The sequence below is a fragment of the Manacus candei genome, unplaced genomic scaffold (genome assembly GCF_025592945.1).
Source record: "Manacus candei isolate 608988 ecotype Guabito, Panama unplaced genomic scaffold, ASM2559294v1 h1tg000008l, whole genome shotgun sequence".
NCBI classification, from domain to species: Eukaryota; Metazoa; Chordata; class Aves; order Passeriformes; family Pipridae; genus Manacus; species Manacus candei.
Genome location: NW_026138056.1, coordinates 4,487,113 through 4,501,825, shown reverse-complemented (window position 1 = coordinate 4,501,825; position 14,713 = coordinate 4,487,113). Strand labels below are relative to the sequence as shown.

The 14,713-nt window shown below is 38.6% G+C and overlaps 1 protein-coding gene across 2 annotated transcripts in view; it reads left to right on the top strand.

Moving 5' to 3' along the window:
- Nucleotides 1–14,713, top strand: part of LDLRAD4 (low density lipoprotein receptor class A domain containing 4) — a 286,166-nt gene that overhangs the window by 35,394 nt on the left and 236,059 nt on the right. For both annotated transcript variants that reach the window (XM_051773843.1, XM_051773832.1), the window contains exon 2: nt 8,661–8,791. The gene's annotated coding sequence lies outside the window, so the exon portion shown is untranslated. The remainder of the gene's footprint in view (nt 1–8,660; nt 8,792–14,713) is intronic.

The window sequence follows — 14,713 nt, the reverse complement described above, 5'->3', positions numbered from 1 at the left end:
TTCTCTTGCACAGTTTGAGCTTTTCCCTAGCATATGGGTAGGTAGGAAGAGTTTGCCAAATGTGTTATAGTTACATAAAACATGCAACATCTGACAGATACGGAAAGGGTTATAATAAATGATTTCTTTACACTCCCTCTTTGAAAAAGCTAAACAAAAAGGTAATATAAAGCCCATCAGATTTTCTTTCCATTTATGAGGCTCTTTATGTTAGTGTGGAAATTCTGGCTCTGAGCATGGACTAACAATGGCTGAATCTATTTGAGATCTTTCTGCTAGGCAAGTACTGTGGTATTTTGAATTACAGTGATCATTTTGGTTTATTTGCCTTTGCTATTAATATCTGTGTATATGTAGGAGATTATTTCTAATATCTCATCTCCATTTCCAGTCCTGCATCTGCTATGACCCAGAGATAGGAGAGGCTGCTTAAGGTTTCTTAGATTCTTTTTGGTCTCCTTTCTCCCCTCTCTATCTTCCCCATTTTTAAAGCTGTACTACTTTTTCTGAGGGATAAAGTGAAGTTAAAAAAAAGAAGTAGAGTTGTATTTAGGAGATGGCAATTATTTTGCTTTACTGGAAATATTTAGCTAAGTTAGTGGTTTGGAAATATTTTCATGAGAACTGCTGAGCTAAAAGTTACTGAGACAAAATTCCATAAAAATAACTCTGAACTCCAGTTTATAACAAAGTCATTGTTGGCAACCTTCTGTTTAAAAACTTTCCATAGCTGCAAAAAAGACTGACTTATGGATCAAAGTGATCTGAATTTTTTTTTGCAATTAAAAAAAGTTAACATTTGGATTTGAACCCCACTGTGGGGGGGTTCATTTCCATTAATTTATTACTCTGTATCCTTAATAAGAATGACACCAAGGAACAGAGGATGGGAAGAGACACTTATTTCTATTTAAAATTGGTTCCGCAGGATGGAAATTTGGCAACTGATGTGGAAACTAAGCAAATCTGTTTACAGAGCTCTCTGCCTCTCTGAATAATGAAACCAACAAGAAAGCTCAAATAAAGAGAGATTTTAATGATGAAGCTGCACTTTGTTGAAGTTTTTCTTTGTACTGTTTTCTAGGTCTTTTTACCTCGATAATAAACTTGTTATTTTGTGTGAGATGTAGTGTAAATTGAGACAACTTGTGTCCTGTGCTCTTCAGAGCTTCTGACCACTGTTCACACTAATGATCCAGGTACAAAGAGTCTGGAAGTGGTGATATCAAAGAAGCTGAGGGTGTTACAGATAGTGCCAGGACAAATGTTAGGAGAGAACTTTAATGAGAGGAGTCACTGCAGGTTTCAGACAATAATTTAAGGGTTGGGCTGTGGCTGCCGTTAATGCAGGAACACATGGGAGTGAGTGGAATCAGTTTCCCATCACTAACTCCTACAAATCCCTGTCATATCTTTTCAGAATTCAGATGGGTGTACCCACGCCCTCTGTGGTGGGCTTAGCAGGAAACAGCTAGGATGGGAGGTTGGAAAGACACGCTTTCCTGCACCATTAACTTAATGATCAGCAAAAATGAGCAAATAGGGCGATGGATATTAGTGTATTAATCTAGTAAAGAATAGTTGCAATTTGAATACGATCAAGGAGAAAACTTGAGAGAAGCTGTAACTTGCTGACTCCAAAAATTTTCTGAGGCTATGCAGTTGCTGGCAGTCCTACACATGTGGCAGAGAGCAGGAAAATATTTTAATTTTTAAAAAAATATTACTTACTTTCTGACCCTCAGATTAAAAATAGTTATAAAATTGAATAAAGTCTTGTCTTTACTGAAGAGGAGAAATTGTTATTACTCCGCTTGTGCCACTTCTTGGTTATATATGCAGCCATATATAAAGGGGATAGGTTGGCAGTACCTTAAATTCCCTGAATGTTTGGCTTTGAAATAAGCAAGTGGTTATGGATTTTTTTTTTAATCAAAAGGAAATGACATTCCCTTTTCCCTAACATCTTGTCTGCAAAGATGCAGAATTTATGTATTACAAGGATAATATCTACTTCATAATGCAGTTTTTACAAATGCGTTATCGGAACAAATCGAAGCTCTGTGGGAAGAGCCAACTTTTCTTTTACAAAGGGAAATGCCACCTTTCAAAGTAACTGAAGCTGTTTGAGGGGGTGAATGTGCAGGTGAATAAGAACGATCTGGATGTCATTCAGAGGTATTTGACAACATTCTGTACCAGAAAAAAACCAAGCAGCTGTGCATGAAGAAGGAGGGTCATGTCATGGACTAATCTGTGGGTAAAAGATGGGAAGAATAAGGTGGTCCCTTCTGACAGTCACCAGAGTAGTTGGACTGGTTGATGCATTCATCATATAAAAAGTATACTGAAAAGGGGTGCCTTGATGAAGTGAGAAAGGGTGCTGATGATACTCACCGGCTCGTGGTAGTAAGGTTGAAGTGAACCCTGAAGAATTGGAGTAGTGCCTGACACAGCTGTGTGACTGAGTGGTGGAAGGGCAACGAAAATTCAGTGCAGATAAATGGCAAATGGTCTACATGGGGAAAAAAATAACTGTGATTCCACTAAAAAATGGTGAGCTTTGAGCTGACTGTTACCATGAGTGAGTCATTTACCAGGTTATGATAAACAGCAGTGTAAAACAAGAGCTCACTACTCTACACTGATCAGAAAAGCAAATCCAATGCTAGGAAATATTAATAAAAGAATAGAGAATTAAAGAGATAGCATACTTGTTGCCACTGTGTAGGTTCATGGCTCACTAGCATCTTGTATCATGTGCAGTTCTCATCCTCTCAGCTCAAAAACAATACAGTAGGATGAGAAAAATTTGGAAAATGCATCAATTTTAAGAGATACAGAAAGGCTTATGTACATGGGAAATAGGGATTCTTTATCCTGTCAGGAAGAGACATTAGAGGATATTCTTGAAGTCTGCCGTATTGTGAGTGGTGGGAAGAACCTGCACAGGTTCCATTGTTCATTGTCTCTTTCAACACGAGTCTTAGAGGAGGCGTCAAGTAAAATATAAGCAAAAAGAAGAGGTGGGTCTTCTTAAAACGCTGTGCCAAAGACTATTATATTTGCTGAAATTTTACGTGGGTCCACTTTCTGACAGTATGGAGTCCCAGGTTTGGTGCAAAACAGCAGTTGTTCATGCAAAGAAAGCTAGAGGCTCTCTGCCTCAGTATTGTCATCTTAGCAACAGGGCATGGTTTTCTTGCATATGCCTTTCCTAGTTTTGGAGCTCACACTGTACCTTGCTGAAACAGCAGGACTTCCATTGAAAGCAGAGGAGTAATGACAACACCAAGAGCTTTTATCTGTACCTTACTGGGTCAGGTAAGCTCATTTTTTTTCTTACCAGACTACTCAGCTCAGTAGCAGCATACCTATTCATGTTCTAAGTGCAGGCACTTGCATGTCTTTTGTGTAAGTTCTGTATGTTTTATACCTTCACCCCTCTCCATCCCCAGTGCCTGCACTGTATTCTGAACCTTCACTTGAGATGTTGACAGTCTTGGCAGCCTCATCAGGGAACCAGGGGCTGGCCTCTCTGGCTTTGGCTGTCACATCCGTGCTCCTTGTACTATAGCTGGTCTGGGGATTTCCGTTTCCTGGACCAACTGGAGAGTTGGGATGTGCATGCATGAGCCTCCATTGCTCACTGAATCCTGACAGGGGATGTGTGGTTTTACCTATTGACTCTGCTCACAGCACTAGGAGACCTTCATTTGTTTCTATTCTGATGGACACTCTCTCTTTTAGGAAGCCTATAGCAGTTTGTGAAAAGGGCTGATACTCTTTTAGGTTATGCAATGGCTGGTGTGATACCTGTGTGTGATGGACTGGTGTGTAACATTTTGCTTCTGAAATGAGAGACAAATCTGAGGATGGTCTTGAACACAGTTGCAGAGAAAGAACAAATATCAAAGTTTAATGGGAACCCAGGTTTCCTGATGGTAACTTGTTGTGCTAACAGCAGATTCATTTGTTTCCTAATTAATCAGAAGGAGTGTTCTTTTTATTTCAGCCATCTGGTGGAGAGCATGTTGTTTAGCTTCTTGCTACTGCAAATTGGAGCTACACAGGAAAAAGGATGTTTCAACTTCTGTTTTTGGCTTGTTTTTCAAGGTTGAGTCAGTATAGAGCACGTTGAAACATACAGTAATCAGTTGCAAAGTTCAGCTTTCAAGGACTGCAAAAATTTAACTTCCTGAAAGGACAAGATGGTGATATTGATGATTTAATTGCTTATTATTACTTGTTTTATTCCACATAATCAATCGTCAAGACAAAAGCAAAATTTCCTTAGTGAACTCAGAACTATTCTAGGATACCAAATTTGTTATCACTTTGTAGAGAACATTTAATGTCGCTTTTACATTTCTTCTTTGGATTAATGTCAAAAGCATATTGCCTGTCAAACAATTTGTTGTTGAGTGTGCCATTAGCTTGCTAACTCCTCGCAAGGATTTTAAAACATTGCATTTTTTTTCCCTCCAGAAGTCCCTTTAACACAACCTTTCTTTAGAAGGTATATTGTTCTTGTGGAATATTTTCCGAGGAGCAGTCTGTCCCTATGCGATGTTTACTGTATTTTTGCCTTGCAGCCAGCAGATTTTAGTACAAACTTGCCTGGGGGTGGCCTTGTCCTATTTTCCTCTTAGATGGTTCTGGCATTTATAGAGCTTGGGAGATCGTGCTTCTGAATTTTCCAGTCTGAAGAGCTCGAGCCAAAACAGCAGGGGAGATAGCAAACCTGTACGTTGTTTGGCTTACAGCAGCTGGGCCTGTTTTTCTTTTGACCTAAAGCAATGGCAGCTTTTCTTGTGTTTTGTGTGGAGGAGGGGGGAAGTGAAGAAGAGGAAAGCTACGTGAGGAAAACTGCTTTATCTCTGTGCTTGGAAAAAGCAAGCCTTACCCCTGCCCCCACCCAACAATACTTCTTTTTGCGCCCCTAGCAAAGGTATCTCTAAGCTACTTTTCCATTGCATGTAGAGATTGTTTTAGTTGGTTTGTGAATACTGATGATTCATGGGAGAAGAAACTGTGCTTTGTTGTAATATTGCATTAAGAGTTTTGCAAAACAAACTCTTTTTATGTTGCAGTACCATAGTGTTTGCAGATTACACTTTTCTATTAGAGGACCGGCATCTTTGCAGTTTTCAGTGACATTTGATAGCTTCCCACCAACGTGGATTTTCTCCCTTATGTCTTGGTCACTGAAAAAAATACTCTTGCGAAGTAGGGCCCAGAGTCTCCACTGGGAAATGAACTGTGATGAATGATTGTGGGAAAATATGAAATACCCTGTAGATGGGTGACTCAGAGAACATAACAAGTCTCCTGGTTTGGCCTTGTGCTTGAAGAACCCTTCTTGTCTGTAAACACTGTCTCTGAAGTCATTCCTGCTACATGAGGTTTCCTGTGGAAATACGTTTCAGTGTTGCTGCCTTTGATGTGTTCTAGTCTTATATTTATCAGCAGATGTTTCAGTTAAGTTTTGCATTTATGTAACAGAAATATTTAGTTGTGCCACAGAGTGGATTTTTTCTTGGAGGAATGGGTTTGCATGTGATTGTTGGAATTGTTGTTATGAATTCCAGGAGCATGGAGAGTTCCCTAAAAAGTTTGTGAGAACAACAGTGTTGAGGCTTAGTACATGTTTGAAGTGCAACACAGAAGAACACACAGCATGTGTGTGCCAGGAATTTCCAAGAAACTCCCAGTGATTAAACCAAATTAAAAAACATCATATTTCTGAAGATTGATAGGATTCCTGTCTGTATGTCTGCACTAGTGCGGGACAACTGGGGGACAGATCCTGAGCCTCCTCAAGCTGAACATAAGGGGAAAGAAAAAATTTCATGCTTCTCTGTTTTAATGTTTTCTCCCTTTATGTTACCACACAGATTTTCCTTACAGATATGTGTGGATCTTCATGATGCCTGTTGTAGGTGAAACTGTTGTTTCTGCTGTAGTTCTGGCAAGGGGTGGCAGTGCAGAAGCTACACGGCTGCTCCTTTTGTGAGGAAGCTGTTGACCAGCTTCACAGTGCAAATTCTTATCCAGAATAAGAATTTTCTTAATTGGCAGCTTTGATGAATTTCCCTCCTCCCCTCTTGTCCCTATTTGCAACTCTCTGAGTTGGTCAGTCGTAAACCTAAATCATATTTCATCCTAAAGGGAATATTATTTGGACCTGTAAACGGATGCAAGAAACAAGGAGAACCGTAGAGCAGGTGCATGTTAGCCTAGAGCTTTCTGTTTGGGATAAGAAGGGTTAGCAGAAAGTTGATGCTGTAGAACCAGCATCTCCAGTCTGTCTTGGCTGAGCATTGTGAATGCCTCAGGCTGTCAGAGTGGGACAGGAAGGAGCTGAGCCTTTAGAAAAATATGCTGGCTTCAAAATCATTAGGTATTACGTAGACAAGTAGTCCAAATTTGCTTAACTGTTCTATATTTGTTTTCCTCTCTTCTTTCCATTCAGCAAGTCCAAGTTGCAGTATGAGGCTTTCTTTCCTTCACAGATCAATTTGTTACTAGTCACCTGACTGAAAGATCCTCACGTTGCAAGTTTCATTCTTTGTGCATAGCGAGATGGTTTAAATTAGATACATTGAAAAATAAATCATATTCCATTCTGATGTGATAGTTTACCTGATTTTCCTTTCATAATCACCTTTTTTCAGTACTTTTTTTTTTTTGTCTAGCATGAACTTCTACTCTTTGTTGCATTTTGTTCTACAAATCTCAGTACTGAATTGTCTTCCTCTTTTTTCAATGGTTGTCCAAATTCTGAAGGCAAAACACAGAGGACTAAGTTCCCTCTTGGACTTCAGTACTGCTCCTCATCTTACTTTGTCACTAAATGTAATAATTTCTATAATTTGTCTTCTGATATTTAATACTTCTATTGCCCTTAGGATAGATTTTCTTTCAATGTTAAACTTACTCATGGAGGCTGTAATCACGACTTACTAATTTCTCTCTTCTTTAATGTTCTCAAGAATGTCTTCCTTAACATTAGGTAGCAGATCTGATAGATTTTTTACTGGTATTAATTGCTGCATAACCAAGTGCCCTTGAAAGTCAGTTATGTAAATGAACAGCCTTGAGCTGGCCGTAAGAATGAAGCTGGCTTGAGTTTTAATTTAATAATTGAGGAATTGGAACATAAAATGGTTCTTTAAATCTAAAATAGGATAGAGTCATATTCTTTATTAGACAAATTCTAATTGCATGAACTATATCAGCAGTTTAACATTTAGTTTAGGTGATCACTTTGCATGCAGGTGAGCACTTCAGATGGTTATTATTAGGAAAAAGCCTTGCATTTGGTTGCCTTAGGTAATTTTAGTTCAGTATTTTGAAAGAAATTACTAGTTTGTTGTTGCTGTAAAATAACAAGTAGAGTCTTTCTTGGAATATATTCTTTACATCTGGTTTTTTTCTTTTCTTAAGTTAGCGATCATAAAAGTTGCTGTAAAAATTCATATATTTTTCCTGAATATGCATAATACGTGAATCTCTTGCCTTATTAAAAAGTACATGAGTTCTGGACAGTGGAGGGCAGGTACATCATGTCCCTTTGGGTAAAAGTTATTTATTGTTACATACAATATATGCAAAAACTGGTGGATGCGACGTTATTTGCAAATACAGGCTTGGCAAACCTCCTCTGGAATTCGGAAAGGGTTTTCCAGCTCGACTTAGTCATTTTTTCCCAAATGTCTTGGCATAACTGATCACTCAGGAGTGACATATGGTAGAAACATGCTCTAAGGGACAAGTCTCCCGGATGGCGCACAGCACCACACAAGATAGACAGATGGTGGCTTATTCAACCTTGGAAAAAGTTTAATCCTACATATTGGCATGTCAGCCTGGGTACTGAGAGAGAGGCACACACATGCCTGTGAAATCTGAGGCAAAGCTTTTGTGAGTTTGCTTGCCGTTACTGAAAGAACTAGAAGGATTGGGCTGATACTATACTGCATGAGTATCTGCAAATTAACAGGCTCAACATGCTATCTAGAAAAAGTGATGTTCCCTAGAAAAGTGGAAATCCCAGAGGTAGCAGAATACTGCAGAGAATAAAATTTGCTGAACTTTTCACAGCTGTTTCTAGGTTAAAACATGTTTATTCAACAAAGCTGGTGAGTACTTACCTTAACTTATTCACCAACAGCTCTTGATTAATTGAAGTGTCTAATAGGAGAAAGGGTATTTTATGTTTTCCACAGTTTTACTTCTGTTTCAGGGCTTGGTACAGGTTTTGTGAAGCGTATTACCACTTCACAGCACAGAAACTATAACCTTTCTCTTAGGTAGGTTCAAACAAAAAGTTACAAATTTCCTGATGGTAAATTTAAATTTACAGCAGAAAAATGAAAACTGTACATTGCAGGTTTTTTCCTAAATAATAAGAAGAAATCAGACCTTTCACTCTAATATCTTTGTGATTAAGACAGCAAAGAGAGGGACAGAATACCTGACATGGAGTTATAAATCTGCTTTGAATTCTTTCTGGAAACCAAGTAGTGGTTGATTGATTGATTGAATGAACTTCTGGAGTCAGGGCTGTGTTCAGTAAGGATTTTGAAAATTCTGACCCACTGAGAAGATAAAGAATTACCTGCCAAACTTTTTCCCCCACTTTCTTTTTCTTGTAGATCACACTCCATATTCACAACTAGAAGGAAAAGGAAGAATTTCCTGACTGTCTGGATTTCAAGGATGTCATTATGTTGTATTGGATGAATTTAAACTAGACAAGACTTCTTTTTGAAACACTTCAAGAAAGGTAAATGTGATTCAAACAAGCTAATCTTTTGCCAGTAGAGGAATAGTTTGGTCAAATTAATCACATTCTAGTAACATTTTAGCCATACTGTACCACAACATCATGATCTTTCGTTTATGTGTTTTAGGTGTTGATGTGTTTGTATAGGTACATATCCATATATGTAGCTGTAACTAAACCTTACTAGTAATTTTTAGATGTTGGAAGATTGTGATTTGTCAACCCTTGTATATTTTGTGGAAATATCTTGTTTCAAGCAATTCTCTTAGGTGAAAGAGGTGGAGAAGGAAGAGGGGAGAGAAATGAGATGCCCACAGTAGCCAGTATATTGGTAATTACTTTCATGGATGTGGAAGACCCAGTTAATGTTTCTATTCTGCCTCGTGAGAAGAATTACTTGAAAATGAGATCCTAGTCAGTGAACTGTAAAGTCAAATGGCTCAAGCAGCATTGATTGACACATACATTTAAAATACACTGTGGTTTGAGAGACACAGAGGGAGCTGCAAAGACAGAGACTAATTCAGTAAACTATTCAGGATATGCATGGAAGAAGTAAGAGATGTCAAATTCTTGCATTCAGCTGAGGATGCTCTTGTGTAATATAAAGATGTTTTTATTTTGGGGCTAGCATAAACAAAGATTCACTCATCCTGTGGATGTGAGTACCCTTCAGGTATTTAATGTTTTGTCACCCTTTTCTTTCTTTTGCTGTGCATCATTGTGAGAAATGGTGACTATAGCATAGCCAACCTGAAGGCCTGCAGTAATTGCTGCAGAACTAGTGTGCTTTTTCCATTTTATCTTTTTCTATCTACTGTAACTAACTGTTGTAAGACTTAGTAAATAAAAATTTTAATAATTCTAGTTTGTACTCAAGTGCACAATCAGAAAAATGTGACAGACATCAGTTTGCTCTCTTCTAGACCCTAGAAGAGTTTCTTACATACTGCACAGAAGCAGTGAGTGTTTTGGTGACCCATCCAGTCCTCTGAGACAGAGTCCTACCTTGGTGTCAGGAAACATGCCTGTGGGCCTTCCAGACATTGTACATTTGTGTGAGAGAGAACTATAATCTGGTGAGATGATTAAAATTCTGCAGATTCACAGCTGACACCTTTTTGACCCAGATCTAAAGTTCAGACTCAGAAATACTTCGATCCCTTGAAATTTTAGGTCACGCTTCATAGAGTTGCTGTTTTCATAATTTATGGGCTGAGCGTGATCCTATCATTGTTGGATTGCTGAACGTCGGTGTGTGTGAATCAGCCATCTGCTGTCAGGGCTGAGTCTTGTATCTCCCTGGCCAGTGACAGTGGAGGTCATTAAACCATGACAAGACTTTGTCAGATGGGAATGGTTCAAGGGAACAACATGGCTGTGTCCAAAAAAAGCCACTTCTGCTTACTGGTAGTAATGACATTTAGAGGACTGAAATGGAGAAAGAGAAGTTTTAATAGAGGAATGGGGACTTTGTGAAGACAGAGATGTGAAAGGCTTGGATGTTTGAAAGGCACAAAGACTGGCTTTTGTAGCAGGCTTTTCAGTTAATCCTGGAACCAGATGAGGAATAGAGAAACTGTCTACATAGGAGAAAAGCAAACTTCAAGATTTGGAAGAGAAGTTGCATGGAGTCCTTGGGTCACTGACCTAAGAGTGGTAAGGAAGCAGATGCATGTACGTAGTCTCATTTTATTTTGTCTAGACTTGCATACCTTGTATACTTCCCAAGTGGAGAGTGATTTGGTATTTTGGAACTCGTAAGAAGCTTGTTCATGTTTTGCTTCAACCAACAAATGTCCTGGAAACCCAGCATACCTGCAAGGTTAGATCCTTGTGTTAAACTTGCTGTGAAATCTGGGCAGGATGTGGGTTAGCACTAATGATGGGATCCCGTGCCATCTTGCTCTGCCAGGTCCTGTTTCTTTGGAGATACAGCAATCAACACCAAAGAAAAGTCATGCAGAAACTGAGAAAAATATTTAGCAGGAAATAACTGATCCAAACCAATGGAGACCAAAGATGGTTGAGAAAGGCCAGACACAACTGTATGTGCACTGGTGGGGATTTTACCGTACTAGTTCATGCAAATTGCTGCTGGGCTATTGAGGGTGATTCTGAAGGTAAGGTTGAGCTGAAACTTTAAAAATCAGGACTAAGACATCTTGCTGCACACCTCATGGAATATATTTAGGCTTTATTCGTTGCTGCTGGTTCAAAAATGTGCTCTCAACAGGTGTAACCAAACAGGAGGAAAGAACAATTTAAAAATCCTTATGTATGCAGTAATCCAGTGGTAGAAAAATGTGAAGTTGTAATTGTCTTCTACACTTCCCCCCCTCCATGTTGGGAGAATTATCTTTAGATACTAATTTCAAATTTAGTATTTAGTCTCCTTTCTTTCCCTTCCTCCTCCCCAAAAATCCCCCCAGACTCTGATGATTTAAAAATGATACCATGCAGAGTTGATGTAACCATATGTAGGTTGTGCATTGGAGGTGTGATGTACCTCTCTTACAATCTTAAATGCAGGTAAAGCTGAAAATGGCTGCGTTCACTTTTATGCTGTCTATCCCCCTTTGTTCTCTCTCCCTCCCCCTTCTGCTTGTGCTCACTTGCTCTCTCTTTAGTATAACACAGTTGAACAGCAGTGAAGTGTAAAATGTGCTTTTGCCAAGGTCAGTTTCTTGTGATTACTCGCCTGTGGCAACTTATGCCAGTTGCAACAGACTGAGTCTCAGCAGTCCACAAAGTCACACTGGTGCTTATGCAGAGGACACCCAGTGTAGGTTATAGTAACCGTAGTCTGGAATAGCTTGCAGTGCTGCTGAATTTTAGCTGCTTTATTTAACTCTTCCGATGTAGCTTGCGCTTGCTTCAGTGGTTTGGAGTCTGCTCCATGAAACACTGGGCTGTCCTGTACTCTGGAGACCCTTCAGGAAGATTTTGGGTAGATTAAATTCTTGTTGTTGGAAGTTGTTTCTTTTCTTATGGTGGATTGCTCAAATTTCAGGAATTATTCATAAATGAAGAGAAGATAAAATAAAGCATCATGGACACATGCATCTTTTTTTTTGTAATTGGGTTGCTTTTGGAGAAAGTCTTATCAAATACTGCCCTATTGACATTGACACAAGAGAAACTGTATATCTACATAGTAAGAAGTATTATAGAAAAATATAAGAAGTAGTTTTAAAGCAAAAATTTAAAAGATGATGACTTAGTCTTGGTACTGTCTTTAAAAATGTACACATTCATAAACATCAAATATTTTTTTGTTTAAAAGCTAAAAATAATTTTGACTCCTGTGACGGGGGAATGAATGTGAGATTCCAGAACATTTGTTTTAGAAGATAAGATTTGTCAGATCCCATTTTGTTGTGCACACTGAATGTGGAAGTGGTAGGGACCTCCACTTTCATTTTCCTTTCTTACATGGGAGGAACCATATCCCTTTATGGAAAAATGCTATATTTAGAACAGAAAAGCAAGGACTTCCTGTATTGTTGGCTTATTTGTACTATCAACAATATATATGATTTTAAATTCATTCTGGAAATACTTACTTTTGAAAGAAACGTTTAGCTCGAGCTGTGTGATAGTGACTTTGAGGTTACCTGTTTATCACTACTGACGAGTAGAGAGACAGTAAAGAAATCTGGATGATCAGCTGAAGGGTAGAGCTGAACTTTGGTGACCTCTGAAATTCAGGTAAAGTCCAAAATTTCATTGCTTAAAATTGATTATGCATTTGATTAATTTTGAAAATACGTGTTGCTGTATTAAGCACTACTCTCTCATGTTTGCTTTGGAGTGATTCCTGAGCACAAGTAAAATAATGGCTCAGCAATTGAGTCTTGATCCTATAAACACCCTTGCACAAAGCACACAGCCCCTATTCCTTTGCTTTTAATAAAGTTTGTATTGGCCCAGCTCTTACGGAAGAATATGCTGTGAGAGCTGTGTTTAGACTTTGTGAAGACTGATCTCTGTACTTCCTTTTAAGCTGGAAATTTATGGTGGAGATTAGCAGTATATTGTGTGTCTATACTGTGGTATACAGGCCTGTAGTACTTGGAGTGGTAAGTGTTGTCTTCTAATTGTTAGAGGAACAGTGGAAATGAATGTTCCCTGTAGGAGGAAGCAGCTGTACTAGAAGAAGCTGGTCTCATCAGTCAGATGAGAAATGAGCAAATGGGTGTTCTTGGGTGCGGTAGTACAGAAAAGCTGCATTGTCTGTGCTCAGCAGAACCTGTCGCAATTATTTCCTTTTATCTTAAGGAACCTGAGGAAAGGAAAGAACTATTCAGGCACCAAAGTTTTTTTTGGAGCATTCCTAATGATGCTCCTGCAGTGGGTTGCTGCTGCTGCCTGCTCTGAGGATTTCCTCATCAGCACGTTAAACATGAGCAAGCAGTTGACAATTGAGATGGAAGAAGTCTGCACAAAACCCTGAACTCGTTCAAAATTCCATGCAGAGCTCCTAACTGACTTTTAAAAATTCATTAGAACTTCACTGTTTCCCAAGTTCTCACCTCCTGGGTTCTGGGTGATAACAGAAATGCTTTGCTGCACACAGTAAATGTAGATGTTGTGGGTATTTTTGGACAGGTGAAATTCCAGAGCCCTTGGAGTCTTTCAGGATTTGCAGCCAAAATTTTTTTTTCTTAACTCATGGATGGAGATCTGAAAGCTTGTTAAGGGATTTATTCATACAATTCCTACTAGTTTTAAAGGAAGTTCTCTATCTCAGTGTCCTGGTCAGCTTTGAAACATTTACTGAGCTAATATGGATGAGCTGGAAATACGCATTTAACATATGGATAGAATCCTACTTTTGTAATTCTTCTCCAATTTGTGAGTATCAGAAGACATTTCCCTTTTTGAAGGCAACCACTACGCTCATGTAGAAGATTGTCTACCTACTCATTGCTTTATTAATTTTATTAGAAGCAAACTAGAGAAATGAGTAGTAAATTTGTGTTGTGCAGCAAAACATTTCTTTTTTTTTTTTTTCCCTCTCCAAAGTCAATATTTCTCTTCCTTTTCTTGGCAACAGGAGTAGTATCTCCTCATAACCATTCTGTTCACATTCTGGGGAGTATCTGTGAACTAGGAGCCAGGTAAAGAGAAGTCAATAAATTTAGACAGAGAAAATATTCTCAAGTTCCTTACAAAAGATCTTTATTCCAAATAAAGATCTTAGTTAATCTGAGGGAGCACTAACTCTGTAAGTTATCATGCATACATCCTTTGAAGATGAAGGGGAAACTAGCTGATAAATCTTGAGGGGGTTTTTGTGTTTTCTATTTTAATGGCAAATTTATCTTTAAGGTTCTAACAGCTTTTAATAAATGTTTTACATTTCAGTTACGACAAGACAGTATCATCCTTATAGTTTTCTTCATCAGATGGGGAAAATTCAATGATTGGAAAGTGGGATCGGGAGGCAGGGTTTCTTATGGTTTGTTACTTATGGCTTTGACACCTGAATCACTGCATGGACTAGGACAGTCTATAACATGACTTTAGCTTCCCCATGGGAAATACTGACTATAATTTCCTGCCTCATGGGTGCAGATGAAGATTAACCTCATGGAATGAGTGAAGTATTTATTAATAAATGGTCGTTACTGATATGTCACTTACTTGTTCATAGCAGTGACATTGCTAATATGTTACTCCTGAGGGGAATGTAAATGAGCACATAAACCAAAAGACATTCATTCAAGTAATTGTCATCACCCTAAATGCACGTTCTGTTCAATAGTGTCCCTGTTAGTGCTTACTGTTTTGATGATTTAAAAAATGCTAAAGAAGAAATGCCACCAAATACGAAGGGAAAACTCAAGGTCGTGCTTACTTGTTCTGTCTTCACATCACAGTGACTGGAGTGTTTTTGATAATCTTTCTTTAAAGGCC